General features: G+C 39.7%; 1 long non-coding RNA gene across 1 annotated transcript in view; it reads left to right on the plus strand.

Moving 5' to 3' along the window:
* The window catches only part of LOC131486135 (uncharacterized), a 111,373-nt gene extending 99,236 nt beyond the window's left edge, over positions 1-12,137 (plus strand). The window contains exon 3 of the long non-coding RNA XR_009249197.1: positions 11,416-12,137. This is a non-coding gene — a long non-coding RNA (uncharacterized LOC131486135). The remainder of the gene's footprint in view (positions 1-11,415) is intronic.
* Positions 12,138-15,473: the final 3,336 nt, after the last annotated feature.

Below are 15,473 nucleotides of genomic sequence, written 5' to 3' on the forward strand. Positions count from 1 at the left end.
AAACAACTGAAATGAAAGAGTCTTCAATAAATTCTGCCAAGTTGAAAAGGTGCCGAGCAGAATGCATTCTCTTACTTTAAAAAGCAAAACAAAACAAAACCTTATACATTAATGACAAAAACAGACAACAAAAAACTCTACCAACCAGAAATTAAAAAGCCCAACATAGGGGCACCTGGGTGGCTCAGTCAGTTAAGTGTCTGACTCTTGGTTTCAGCTCAGGTCATGATCTCACGGTTTGTGAGTTCGAGCCTCGCATCAGGCTCTGCACTGGTAGTGCAGAACCTGCTTGGGATTCTCTCTCTCCCTCTCTCTTTTCCCTTCCCTGACTTGTGCGCGTGTTCTCTCTCTCTCTCAAAATAAATAAATAAACTTAAAAAAAAGCCAAACACAAAGAGTAGGATCTGCCATACAAAAATCCTGGGTGAAGTCATTATTCATCTTATGCCAGTGAATTGTCATATCACTTGCTGGGCTCACTATTTCACTTACTAGGCTTCCCCCACCAACCCCCCAAAAAGGGAAGAATGAAATTACTATTGTCAATATGCTTTATCTAAATTAGAAATTTCCTAATAAGCATGTACAACTGTGCTACTGAGTTCATTCTGATTCCTTATATAGATGTGCTAAATTTACTTGGGAAATTTTTTTAAGTTTTTATTTATTTTGGAGAGAGAGAGAATGAGAGAGAGAGAGAGAGAGAGGGAGTGGGGAGAGACAGAGGTGGGGGGACAGAGGATCCAAAGTGGGCTTTGTGTGGACAGCAGAGAGCCTGATGCAGGGCTCCGACCCACTAACCATGAGAACATGATCTGAGCCTAAGGCAGACGCTTAACCGACCGAGTTACCCAGGCACCCCAAATACATTAAGGATTTAATTGCATTTGCCATGTAAGAGAATAAACTATTTAAAGTTTTTTTTTTATTTGAATTTCTTCCTTGGTTTGAAATAAACAGACTTATTTCCTTGTGTATTGACAATATGAATAGCCCATTGGAGCAGTGTGACTCAAGCAGGTAAGTTGAGGCTGTCATCACCAAGATGGCACTGCCTTTGTATTGACGTTGGAATCTGAGAACGGAACTCCTGAGTGAGCCTGCCCACCTTGTTGTCTACTTGGCCTGCCTTGGCTGTGTGCTGATGAAATCCCTCTCTCTCCTCCACATCCTGCAGCTAGACAGACATTCTCTTCATATATAGAGTACATTCTGCTTTGTCCACTCTACGATCTGGAAGCCTTAGGGGCATAGAAACTACAGAATAGTCCATTCTCCTTTTCCTGCTGGATGTCTAGCACCTGGCCCACACTAAGCCTTCCAGATGACTGTGTTGTCCTGAGTCTGGGCTCTCCTGACTCATTCAGGGCCTGGCCCACTCACTTCCCAGGAAGGGACTCTTGGGTGTTGTTGGCAGAGCCAAAGCCTGACTGAGTCAGAGACCTTGTTCCGATCATCTTCTCCAGGGACTTTCATCTAACATTTAATAATTATCCTCTCCTTGTACGGCCTGGTTTATGCACGCATTACTCAGCTTTTGTATTAATTGCCTTTCATCTTTGTTTATATGTAAGTAATTGCTAGGAAAATCATGTTTTATTGAGGAAAAAACAAGGAAGCATGTGGCCAATGAAAATCCACTTCACTTCTATATAGAGTGCCTGTTCTCATTCCTTCGTCAAAACCTGGAGTTGGGGAGGAGTTGGTGTACAACCTCTGATAAAATGTCTTTGATTCACCACGATGTTTAAACCAGCTTTTGCTATTTGGGGGATGTGCTTTGTAGCAAAAGCATCCCGATGCAATATTATGTGTGATAATGATAAGAGGGTCTACTTCCTTTACCAAGGCAATGGATCTTGAATTTATCTTACTGGTTCAGGGGTACTATCGACACAAATTGATTCACATATGTCAAGCATTAACATATGCTTTCAAAAAGCAGGCACTGACAGGACTGAACTCATCAATTCCTTTGTAGTTGTTTGCAATGATTCACAGAACAAGGCTTCTTTGATCTGTTTCTCCTTTATGCACATCACAAACACAGGGACTCACTACGGCTGTCAATGTCAGCTGACGCTGATGAATACCTACTTTGAGAAGGCTAATGTGGCTATCTGCTATAGCTTGTTCTTTAATGAATTCTAGAAGAGATCACATCATTTTCTCAGGGACCTACTGAGGATTCTTTTCTACATCTGCTTCCAATACTATTTTTTAGGAATCTCCTTCAATGCACATGATTTTGCTAATTTTTCAACTATTGTATGAGATTTCTTTCCCTTGCCACACAAATATGCAATAGGACAGGGAACTTATAATTAACACGGGCTTCTCAGGTGTCAAACCCAAACATTTCAAAACATTTCTCAAAGCAGTCTCATGTCCAGCTGTATAGCCTTGTTTTGTTGAAATGTTGGACAGCTCTGATGGCTGGAATTTGAAAAATATAAATTGCACAGAACACATTGCAAATATAGCCATTGTACAGTGAATCTCTATCCCTGCTGCCATTAGTGCTTCTTTAATATGGCTCACTGCTAAATATGTGGATATTTCCCTGAGATGATGTGGAGTTTTGCTGAACGAATAGACCTTGCCACTGCCCATATTACCTGTATGAGTGCTGTGATGGCAGCTAGTCTTTAACAAGAAGTTTCTATGTCCCAGCCCCTGTAGTAAGTGCTTTGCAAGCATTATTGCATATAAACCTCACGACAACTCAAGAGTTATTATCATCATCATCATTTCATACAAGCAGAAATTGATGCTTAGGTATAGTTGGAAGAATGGGTTCTTGAAATCCCTTTTGTCACAGAAAGAAGCCAGGTATTCTTGGAGAAATGGCTGAATTCCACATCTGGAGCAGGAAATGTACATGATCAGCCTAGAATGTCTTGTCTTAAAGTTTGTTTTTTTTTTTTTTTAATTTAAATCCAAGTTAGTTAGCATATAGTGCAATAATGATTTCAGGAGTAGAATCCAGTGATTCATCCCCTACATATAACACCCAGTGCTCATCCCAAGTGTCTTCCTTAATGCCCCTTGCCCATTTGGACCATCCTCCCACCCACAACCCCTCCAACAACCCTCAGTTTGTTCTGTATATTTAAGAGTCTCTTTTGTTTTGTCTCCCTCCCTGTTTTTATATTATTTTTGCTTCAGTTCCCTTCTGTTCACTTGTTTTGTATTTTAAATCCCACATACAAGTGAAGTCATATGATATTTGTCTCTCTAATTTCGCCTAGCATAATACACTCTAATTCCATCCACGTTGTTGCAAATGGCAAGATTTCTAGAATGCTTTGTCTTACCAGACAGCAATGGAGCTAGTGAAGACTTGTAAGGTTAGGATGAACAACCTATCCCAATTTGCCCAGCACTTTCCTCACTTTAAAACCCAAAGTCTTGTGTCACAGGAACCCCCTTGGTCCCAGGCAAAATGGGATATTGGTCATGTCAAATAATAATACAATCATGTCAAAGGACATGGGAGCCAACTTCAATAGGCCCCCGTAGGACAAAGAAGGATAATTTGAGTATAAACAAAGATAATAACTACAGTGTATTGAAATACATCAAATAAATATAAATCCGTGAGCTGATAGTGATACAAAAACCCAGCCAGTTGGTTATTATTGGAGGGAACCAACTCATTATTTTGAAAATCAAGTCTTTATCTGGCCTTTCTTAAATAAATAGTACTCTTCAGTATCCTGGTTGTAGATCAGGGGGAGTTTCTTCCTACAGAAGTATTCCAGCTAGTATATGAAGAACGAAGATAAAAATTAGAATAATACCATTTTTCAACCTCTAATGAATCCAGACATTGTGCATAATCAGCTTCTAATTTCACGAAAAGAGAGACAACCAAATATTATGTGCCACCTGTTGGAAGAACTAACACCACCTATGAAGAATTCGTCTAGATTTAATTACAGGAAACCCAGAGGACACAGGGCCATGTTAAACAACACCCAGGAATGCAATCAGTAAAATACAGACTGTGGGAAATTCTACAGGACAAACGACCAGTTTTCTTCAGCCAGTAATTGCATGGAAAAAAAGATGAAAGCAGAATGTACAGATTAGAAGAGACTTAGATATATCCAACCAGTTACAATGTGCCTTGGAAAGTGATTCAAACCAACACGCTATATAAATGATAAATTTTGAGAGAATTATAAATTTAAACACTGGTTGCTTAGTTGATGATGCGAAAGAATTATTTAAACAGTTTTAAGTGATCATGGTAGCCTGGTTTTATCTGTTTTACAAGTATCCCTTTGTTTTAAAGATACATACTGAAATGTTATGCGTTAAATCATATGATAATTTAATTATCTGGGATGTGCTTCAAAATAATATGAGGGGGTGGGGGAGTGGGTTACAATACAAATGAAACAAGACTGGCTGCATTAATAATTGTTGAAGGTGGGTGAGAGGTACATGGGTATCATATACTGCTTATACATTTAAAAAATTCTTTATAATAAGAAGGATGGGGTTTGGATTAAGTTCTTAATATCATATGGCTAGAAAGTAGATGAGCCAGGATTTGGACAGACAATTTTAGTCTAGAATTGATTTTCTAAGTGCTATACTACCTCAAAACATATCTTGAAATGTGGATATTAAACAGTGGCAGAAGATCTGGACAGAAGTAACTTGCCACTTCTCATCTCCCCAGTGATAGTCATTTCAGAGTCTAAAATGTGGGATGAGAATAGTGCATTGAATTTTAGGAAACTGAGCTCTTCCTAAATGTTCTGGTTCAGCTGTAATAATGCTTCTAAAGAATCTCTCACAAGACAATAATTAAGTTTCTTCAAAGAAAAGTCTGCTCCAAGTCTTTACTTTTCCTGAAAGGTGACACTTAATCTCAGTCATTTTATGTCTGTATTTCACTTAAGGGTTTTCTAAATCAATCCGGGGTTGACTTGTTGACTTTATTCCTGCTTCTCAATAGAATTATATCAAAATTCTGGTTGCCTGAAGCCATCAGGGCATGGGGAGGGAATGGGAAGGGTATCTAGTCCTGGCATCTATCTATGGGGCATCTTCTACCTTATCATCAGCCATATTGGTCCCTAGGCACTGGTAGATATGCTCATAGAGCTCTGTTCCCCCATATAGTCTCTGATGTAAAGTCTAACCAGATCATTCTGTATCTCTCTTGCCCCATGGTGAGGACCTTCAGGTCCACTGCCTTCTGAGAGAGCACAGTTATCTTGAATGCTCTTCTTCACCACAGAAGCTTTCTCAGGACCTTTTGCTCAGGTCCGCTGGACTTCCCATTTAGTCTAGTGCTGTTCCATCTACCCAGGTTAGGTAAGAGATCTGCACATGTACTGCTCCTCCAGACTCCACCTAGGAAACAAAACACTGGTCTCTTTCACCCTCAGAACCTCAAATTGCCAAGCGTTCCATCATGGAACCACTATTGTGGATTTTCACCTCAAGAGAAGAGAGAGTGCAATATCCCTTATGAGACTCCCTTAGTACTTCCATATATATACGTATATATATACATATATATATATGTGTATATATATATATATATATATATGTATATATATATACACACACACACATATATATACACACATATATGTATATATGTGTGTGTGTGTGTATATATATATATATATACACATACTTATACACACACACATACACACACATACACACACACACACACACACACACACACACATTTGGTTCCTCTTTTAACCCAAGGACTTTTTATCTAGTGTCCAATGGGCAGAAAATTCACTGTGCTCACGCAATCTTCCAACTCTTGTCTCACATCTGGACCTCACGTTTTAAAGCTCAAAAGCAAAGAATTAACGTGTTATTTTTGTTCTCCACAGTGAGCTGTGACTTCCCTACAGGCAACAGATCCTCCATATCTAGCTGGCTAAATAGGGGAGGGTCATGGGTTAACGTTAAAACACCATCTTGCCACACGGGGATTGTAATTGTACTGAATGGGCTGCCACGAAGTCCATGAAACCTGGAGTTCTTTCTCTTACATAGCTACTTTTGAAGGAAAGTAGATTCAACTGATTTTTTTTCCAGCAAAAGCCGCTATGACTTATGCCATTTTCTTTTTTAAGTGGGACTAAACCCTCTTGCTCTTGTTACAGCTAATTAGACTGAAAAGCAATTTATCAGACACAGACTACTACTTATGAATTGCACACGAGGAAAACTGACAATCTCTGAGGTGGCTGTGCAAGATATTTGACCAAGGAGGTTAAACATTCAACCAATACTGAGTTGGTACAAACTACCTCAACCACATCCTCCCATTTATGGTTAATAGGTGGGTAGATGAACAAAGAGAAGATAGATAGTTCCTTTGCGCTAAGGTGGCCATTGCAAAGAATGTTGAGCAACTTGTTGGCAACTGTAATTTGCACTGTGTACTGCATGGTGGGGAATTTTGGGTACCGAGATGATCGTGTGGTTGGTGGGGTTAACTTCCACACTACCTCATGTTTTGTATATATTTGCATTGAATCTGCATCACTTGGGTAATCTAGCATGTATCTTTCCTGGGTCTGATAAGTACCATGATACCTACTGTCTTAGCTTGGGCTGCTATAACATGAATACCATAGACTGGGTGTCTTGAACAATGGAAATTTATTTCTCACGGTTCTGGAGGCTGGAAGTCAGAGCTCAGGGTGCCAGAATGGTGAGAGCCCTCTTGCTGGCTTGCAGACTGCCTTCTTAGGCTCTCTTTATTTCTGTTTATAAGAGCACTAATCCCATCATGAGGGTTCCATCCTCAGGATCTAATTATCTCCCAAAGGCCCTACCTCCTGATGCCATCCCATTGCGGGCTAGGGTTTCAACATATGAATTTTGCAGTGGGGACACACACGCATAGTCCCTAACACCTACTTCATGGGATGTGAGGATTTAATGAAATAAAGTATATAAACTTCCTACCGCAGTGCCTGGCACATACTAAGTAGAAGCCTAATATGTTTAAAATTTCTTACTGATTGATTATTATTGATTGACTCATTAACCTGTTGCTACTGTAGATTTTTGGTTGAACCAGTGGCACTAAAATATTTTCACTCTATTCAGGAATCCTCAAGAGGCTGAACAATCATTATTTAGTGATCATTATTACTTATTAAAGAGTCACTGTTTATTTGTGACAGTACTAGGAAACTCAGTGGCAAAAGGTTTTGCATTTCTTTTTTCTCGAAGTTAGGAACTCTCTTAGGATAGAGAAGATAAGAAAGAGCCTGTTCTCCTCCTCCCAAGATTTCCTAATTTCCTGAAACAGGTAATTATTGTTGCTTTTTGAATTGAGAGGAGAAAAGGATTTGTTAAAAATTATCACAAGCAGGGGACCATCTGGATCTCCTGACCATGTCTGTAATGCTTTTTCCAGAAGGTCGTACAGTTTCTGATAACAAATGCATTAGTAATCTATGGCTGCGTAACAAATCACCCCCACATTTAGCAGTTTAAAGCAACTGCATTTATTGACTCATAGTCTCTGAGAGCCAGGAATGCAGGGAGAGTGCACCTGGGTGTTTCTGGCTCAGTTTCTCCCAGGAAGTTGCTTTTGAAGTTGCTGGTCAGGGCCTAAGTCACATCAAAGCTCACCTGAGATGGAAGGATCTGCCTTCAAGTCCATTGCCTCAAGTTCCTTGTGGGCTAGTGGACTGAAGGCCCCAGTTCCACATTAGCTGTTGGCCACAGGTATCTATCATTTCCTCAGCACATGAACCTGTCAATGGGGCATTCAACATGGTAGCTGGCTTTCCGCAGAATAAATGATCCAAGAGGGAATAAGAAATAGAGTGACCCAAGAGAGAGAAATGTGGTCATTGAAGTGTCATATTCTTTTTCTTAGAATTGAGTCATAAAATCCAGCTCTCCTCAAAGGGAATTGCACAAAGGTGTGAATGCCAGGAGACAGGGGTCATTTGGGGCCATCATGGAGACTGTCTATCACACAAAGATACATCTAACACAGTCCTGGGCAAAGAAACAGCTGGACCTAAAACCTCAATTCCATAGTTGGTTGCTTGGAGACTTTCTGTCTGCATGGAGAGTTCTAGTGTGAATATATAAGAATTCAAAAAGAATTTGCAACAGATATAAAAGCAGATCTAACACCACATTATATTCATTATATATATATGACGTTATACACTTGAATGGATAATGAGACTGGACTGTTGGAAAGAGGGCTATACTTATACTTACATTCTTTGAGTCTTAGGCCTGCTTACACTCACTGACCATTCACCAAGTGTCACTAAGTTTTCAAGCATTTTTGTTCAGACAACAGCTCTACGCCAAAGACAATGTAGGAAGTATACTTAGAGACCATCCAAGTTTCTACATGATGGATTTCCCACAGGAGGCATCTATCACAGAAAATGTTAGAACTTATGTCATACTGTGGTTGGATGGCTCTACATTCACCGGGAGCTTCTTAGTAAATACATGAAAATGATTCTGTCTTTTAAACTTTATAGTCTTCTTGAAATATCTCTGCATTAGTAGCTATATTCATTATAAGACTATCAACAGAAGATATTTTGACAGGGACACTTCTTCTGCCTTCCAAAGTCTTTGAATCCATGATGAAGACCAGGAACGCACAGAAAAGAAATAAATGTGGCTGGTACCGCATAGGGTCAATGGGCAGAAGGACTCCAATTTCTGCAAAGGCCATGGGAAGGAAAGGAGGAAGAAAGGTTTCACTTGGGAAAGAACATCAGAAGCCACAGGAGAATAGGCACTCCCACACATTGCCAGTAGGAAGGTACATTTTTATAACCTCTGTGGAGGTCAATTTGGCAATATACATCAAAATTACAACATACTTAGATCTTTTGACCCAGAAATTCCACTTGAAGGAATTGATCTTAAGAATACACTTGCATGCATGTGATGTGATGTTTGTAGAAGATTACTCACTGCAACACTGTTCATAGCAGCAAAAGACTGGAGTAATTTAAATGTTCATCACTAGAGGAATGGTACAAAAAAAATGGCATGTGCTCATAATGTAAAATTACCTAGCTGTAAAAATGTGTGAGGTGATCCACACAAAAACCTGTACATGGATATTTATAGCAGCTTTATTTATAACTGCTAACGCTGAAGAACTAAGATATCCTTCAGTAGGTGAATGCCTAACTATGGTAACATCCACACAATGGAATATTATTCAGCACTAAAAAAAAATTCAAGACATGTGAGAACCTTAAATGCATATTACTAAGTGAAAGAAGTCAATCTGAGAAAGCTTATACTGTATGATTCCAACCATATGATGTTAACGGAAAAAGCAAAACTATAGAGACAGTAAAAAGACCAATGGTTGTCCGGAATTAGGGATGAGAAAAGGGTGAGAAGGCAGAATATAGAGAATTTTTAGGGCAGTGAAACCATTCTGTGCAATACGATAATGGTGGTTGCATGTCATTACATATTTGTCCAAAGCCACAGAATGTACACCACCAAGAACGAACCCTAACTTAAACTGTGGATTTTGGGTGATGATGGTGTGCCTGTCATGTAGGTATTTCAGTTGTAATAAATGCACCACTCTGGTGGGGGATGTTGATAGTGCAGGAGGCTGTGCATGTGTGGGGACAAGGGGTATATGGGAAATCTCTATGGTTTCAGCTGAATTTTGCTGTGAATCTAAAACTGCTTTAAAATACGAAGTCTATTTTTTAAATAGTGTGAAGAAGCTCTTTGTGTAGTAACACATAACATCTTTAAGATACACTGTTAAGGAACGAAAGCGGGGTCTCTCCTATGAGATCGCCTGGTAGGAAAAGAACTCGTTAAGGGGTGCACCACCTTCCGAATGTAGCTCAATGGCGTGAGGCGGTGTTCGTGTAATTTACCACTTGTACTTATTTGCCTTTCTTAATATACTAAAATGTTAAGCATACTAAAATGGCGGGTGGTGCTCTATTCAAAATATACCTTGTCTTATTTATTTTTTTTTTGAGCTTTATTTTATTATGGTAAGAACACTTAACATGAAATCTACCCTCTTAACGTATTTTTAAGTGTATGATAAGTTATTGTTGACTATACGTAATTTTTTAGAGCAGATCCCTGGAGCTTAATCACTTTGATTAACTGAAACTTTATGCCCCTTGACTAGTAATTCCTCATTTTCCTTCTCCCCAGTCCCTTGACAATCACTACTCCATTCTTTGATTCTGTGAGTTTGACAATTTAGGTACCTCATCTAAGTGGATCGCACTATTTATCTTTCTGTGACTGGCCTATTTCATTTAGCGTAATGTCCGCATGGTGCATCCATGTTGTCACACGTGAGGGATTTCCTTCTTTTCTAAGGCTGAATAATATTCCATTGTGTGCATACAGCACATTTTCTTTATCCATTCATCTGTCAATTGGCATTTACCCTTTTTCCACATCTTGGCTATTGTGAATATTGCTGCAGTGAACACAGGAGTGCTAATATCTCTTTGAGGTACTGATTTCAGTTCTTCTGCATAAATGCCGTAAGTGGAATACCCAGATCAAATGGAAGTCCTATTTTTAGTTTTTTGAGGAAGCTTAGTACTGTTTTGTAGAGAGGTTGCACCATTTTGTGTTACTACCAACAGTGTGCAAGGGTTTCAATTCCTCCACATCCCCACCGGTGCTTGTTTTAAAACATGCCTTGTCTTACTTTTCAAGTCATGCTTCGCTCCCAAGAATATCAGCAGCAGCATCTGGTGAGAAGGGCAGTTATACGAACTCCCAAGTGCTTCTATGGGTTGCTCCACATCAGGGTGCAGATTCATAGTACATCCAGATTAGCCAGTTTATCTTGACTGAAAAGCAAACAGTTCATTAATCATAGCATAACCTCCTCTCACCCTGTGTCCCTATTGCCTGCCTATAAGGGAAGCGACATATTTATTTATTGAACAAAACAAAACTCCTGCTTCCAACTAGTGGGAGAAAAGGTCAAATTGCCAAGCCATGATGTAATTAAAGAGCAAATGGTAAATAACTCTGAGGTCACATCTATGGTATAGAACTATTTGGAAGAACAGTGGAGTCTTAGGCAGTTAGAACGCCTTTAATGACACTGAAATGGAAAGAATGTGAGCATGTTGGCAAAGTTAACTGGACGGGGACTGCTTTTGGCCACCTCAGAGGGTCCAAACAGGACTGAAATTGGTGGGAACTCAGAGCTGGTGCTCTTTAAGAGAAAAGAAGAAAGAAAGGGAGGTAGAAGAATGGATCTGTTGTTTCTGGAAGATAGGAGCAGAGATTGTCACACTCTGAACCTTTGGTTTAGGGGAGAAATTATAAGGAATGGGAGTGACCTAACCCAGAAGGCAAAGAGCATGTTCCCACTGGCTCTGATGCCCCTAAAATTCTTTCCAGATGCCTGACTTCATGGAAGGGGAGAAGAAGGGCCAGAGAGAAAACAGGAGGCAAGAGGAGGTGGTGAACCAACAACAGAAAACAAGGGGAGGAAAGTACTTCACATCTCTTCTGAAGAGATCATTTTATTTTCAGTGCTCCCAGAAATTACATCAGAACAATTTTTTTCCTGAAATAATATATACAGCTATTAATAGCATAGTATTCCCTATTAGCTTCCACTCTTACCAGCATAGGGAAGGCAATTCCCTCAATATTGACTGAGAGCCCGTGTGTTAGGTGCTGAGGTACAAAATGAAACCAAGGAGTCCTGAGGACTCGGTGGCAGAACCGTGTAAAATATGGTTTCTCTGAACATGACCCCTCTGGTCAGAGGTGGGTCGGCCAGGGCTTTGTCTGTTCAAAGCCAAGCCCAGCCACATGGGATAGAGATCGGATGTGCTGGGGCGGACCAGGGGCCAAGATAGCCAGGGATCTGGCTTTGAATCACTCTGGTATTCGAGCTTTTTTCCCCTGAAGAAAAATGAGAAAATACTGGTCATGTGGCTGTTGAGTATTTTTCAATAAGCAAGCCTTATTTTTATCATGTTATGAAATGCTTGTCCCCGAGAGCTCTCTTTAGGTGCATGGGAAGTGCTGCGATACCAGTCGGATGCCCTCATGCCGAGAGGCTGGCATTTTGATTTTTGTGGGCCCTAAGCACTTTTACCTCTGTCGACCTCTTCCCCTCAAAAAAAAAAAAAAAAACAAACCACAGATTAAAAGTTATATTTTCAAATTCTATTTCTTAAATTATATTTTATAACTGCATTTGTGTAGAGATGCATATTATATATACATTTTACATTAATATTATATATAAAACATTTTTCAGCCTAAAAATGGATATTTTTGCCTCCTGAGTTGAAAAGAACTTACAACATTTCTGTGGGCCCCTAAAGTCTCGTGGTCCTAGCGATGACCTGCTATGTCTCATGTGGAAGTTGGTCCCAGATGCCACCCTAAGCCTCCCTGCCACATTAACGCCTCCACTGGAGATGGCAGTAGACGTAGATGGCATAGTTCTGAACTCACTGTGGCCTCATGCCCCAACCAGCTGGCATGTAGAGACGCCACATTAGTTCTTCTTCCTACGCATGTATTCAGGTCAGTGTTGTTTCATATTTCCTGTAGTAGCTCAAGGCATTTCACATGTCTTTTCACTCTGCTGCCTGCTGTATGTCCCGCAACGGTATTCGCAGAGACGAATAGGATGAGTTGTACGACAGAATAATTCAAGCGGTAGGACAATTCTGAAACGCAAGCGGGGAGGAATTGCTTGCACTTCTCTCATGGATTAGCTGAAAATCCAGTGCAAGTAGTCAGTGATTATTCAATTCATAACAAACACTGCTGATGGAAAGAACCAACAGAGAATAAAATCGACAAAGGCTAAAGCTGCACATCGTGAGACTTACTATTGCCAAGCATGGACAGGAAAACTAAAATCCTGGCAAATTTTGGATCTGCAAAATTGGACACAGGAAAATTGGATTTCATAAAAATAAAAGATACAGAACACATTGCACATTGTCAAAACTCTATGAAATATGATAAATCAAAAGCAACCAATGAACAAACCCTTGAGAAGGTGAAAAGGCAAATGGAGAATAATCCTGATTCAAATAACTTTTCTAACACGAATGCACAATATAAAAGTATCACTGCATTGTAAAGAAAAATTTTCATAAATTAAAGCATGGGTAATAGAATTCACTTTGGAAAATTAATTAATGTGAATAAAATTCTAATTAAAATTCTAGGAAAAGCAGGACTGGAAATATGCAGGGCAACAAGAGATGAATTGATTGATTTTTAAATATTTATTTATTTTGAGAGAAAGAGAGAGGAGAGAGAGAGAGAGTGAGAGAAAAAGAATCTTAAGCAGGCTGTACACTGTCAGTGCAGAGCCCCACACAGGGCTTGATCCCACGACTGTGCGATCATGACCCAAACCTAAATTAAGAGCCAGACACTCATCTGACTGAGCCACCCAGGTGCCCCAACAAGAGATTTTTTTAAATGGCAGAATTTGCCTCTAGCTGGCTGGTGGGGCAAGTGCAACCTCATAGAGAATAAAAGCAAAAAAATCTCCCTTTGTAAATGTTGTCTCCTTTGATCCCACATCCCTCACATCCACTGGTATCTGGAACTGTCCTTTTAGAACATTCCAATGCAGTTATAGTAGAATCTGTACACGTATAACTAAATTAACATTTTAAAACTTTATTGCAGGAAAAGAAACTTTTAAAATAAGATGTTCTTGGGGAACCTGAACGTCTCAGTCAGTTAAGCATCCAACTCTTAATTCTGGTTCAGGTCATGATCTCATGATTTGTGGGATTAAGCCCCGTGTCGGGCTCTATGCTGACAGCATGGAGCCTGCTTGGGATTCTCTCTCTACCTCTCTTTGCCCCTCCCCCACTTGCACATGCTCTCTCTCTCTCTCTCTCTCTCTCTCTCAAAATAAACAAACTTAAAAAAAGTGCTTTAATAACTTAAAAGTGTATTAAGACTTTGGGACCCTATATCTCTTTACACCATTTTAACTCTGAATTTTGGTTAATTCCATCATTTTAATTATTATTAGAATTATTATTAGAGCTTCTCTAAGACTGAAGTTTGCGAAACCTGTCTGGATAGAGCAAAGTTGTCACATCAGAGATCTGTGTACATTCAAGAGAGAAAGAGAGTCTTCTGGGTTTAGAATAAACTGACTCACTAACAGGAATGTAGAGGTGGGCATTGCATTTTGGAGAGCATTGTTTCTATTCCAAATTATAAAATGATACATCCCAGTTAATATTACTAGAAGCAATTTCAATGGTTCGCTTTAGTACAGTAGGTTGTGAGCCTCTCAGGATGTAATTGGTTGCTAAGGAAAACCATGAGAAAATAGACAGAGATATAAGATAGGCTCCAATTTCTCAGAAGTACCTTCTGATCCAATCATACCAACTGTTCCCAGAGCTTATGGCCTCATCATCTTTTAAAAATCACATTGCCTTGAAACACCTGTATCCTAACCCAAACTGCTGTATTTTTGCAGTATGTCATCTGTGATTACACTTCCTAGTTTTTGGCATGTCTGTAAGCAGAGAGCATCAGGCTAATACTGACTATTCAGGAGCTCCCCCAGAAACATCTGGAAACTTCTAAAATCAGGACAAAGAAATTCCAGTTCCCTTTTGTACTCTCCCTAGAGCTGTCCTTCTGAATTTAGTTTTTCACCCAAAAGACTCTTCTCTGGGTGTCATTTCGTTCAGAACCCGCACTGTAGAATAGGCCAATATTTAACAATAATACAGTACAATCAGCTAATGTTGATACAGAAGACTTTCAGCTCAGAAAATAAAAGGTTGACCTGGAAAGTTCCTTAGAATCTAGCAGTTTCAATCTATTCACTTTACAGACAAAGAAATATTATAGATATATAGAGATGAGAGAAAATGAGATGAAGAATCCATACTCTTTTTTACCATTAGAACAAGGCATTCGAGAAAACATAGGGAAATGAACAGAAAATTGTAGACCCACCCAGTGTCTAGGAAGAAAACTCCATGAACCATCTGTCTTACTAACTACTATATCTCTAGTTCCTCACTCATGCTTGAAACTCAAAAAACTTTGTGTTATGAATAAATGGCAAACTTTAAGTAAATCACCTAAGTACATACCTAATTGTGGAGACGAGCAGAATGGTCATGTGAATGGACCTGGAATGCCTCTCTGGATTGCCCAGCAACAAGGGAGTGGAGATTGATATTTCTACCTCTTCCAGGTCCTAAATTCCTTTGGGACCAGAGACATCTCTTGCTCCAGAGGGAAAGGTTGTTTCCAAACTCAACTTCCCACAAATTTAGGACCCCCAAGGCCTCCAGGTTCTAGGCCTTTGGCATTTCCTAGCAATCCCTTCAACAGCTTAGAGTCTAAGGTTAGGCAAGTTGGTAGCTGAGCTCAAAATATTTATTCCACAGAGAGCAGTACTGCGCTCTCACTGAGGATCCTGATCTGGAAAG

The sequence above is a fragment of the Neofelis nebulosa genome, chromosome 1 (assembly GCF_028018385.1).
Source record: "Neofelis nebulosa isolate mNeoNeb1 chromosome 1, mNeoNeb1.pri, whole genome shotgun sequence".
NCBI classification, from domain to species: domain Eukaryota; kingdom Metazoa; phylum Chordata; class Mammalia; order Carnivora; family Felidae; genus Neofelis; species Neofelis nebulosa.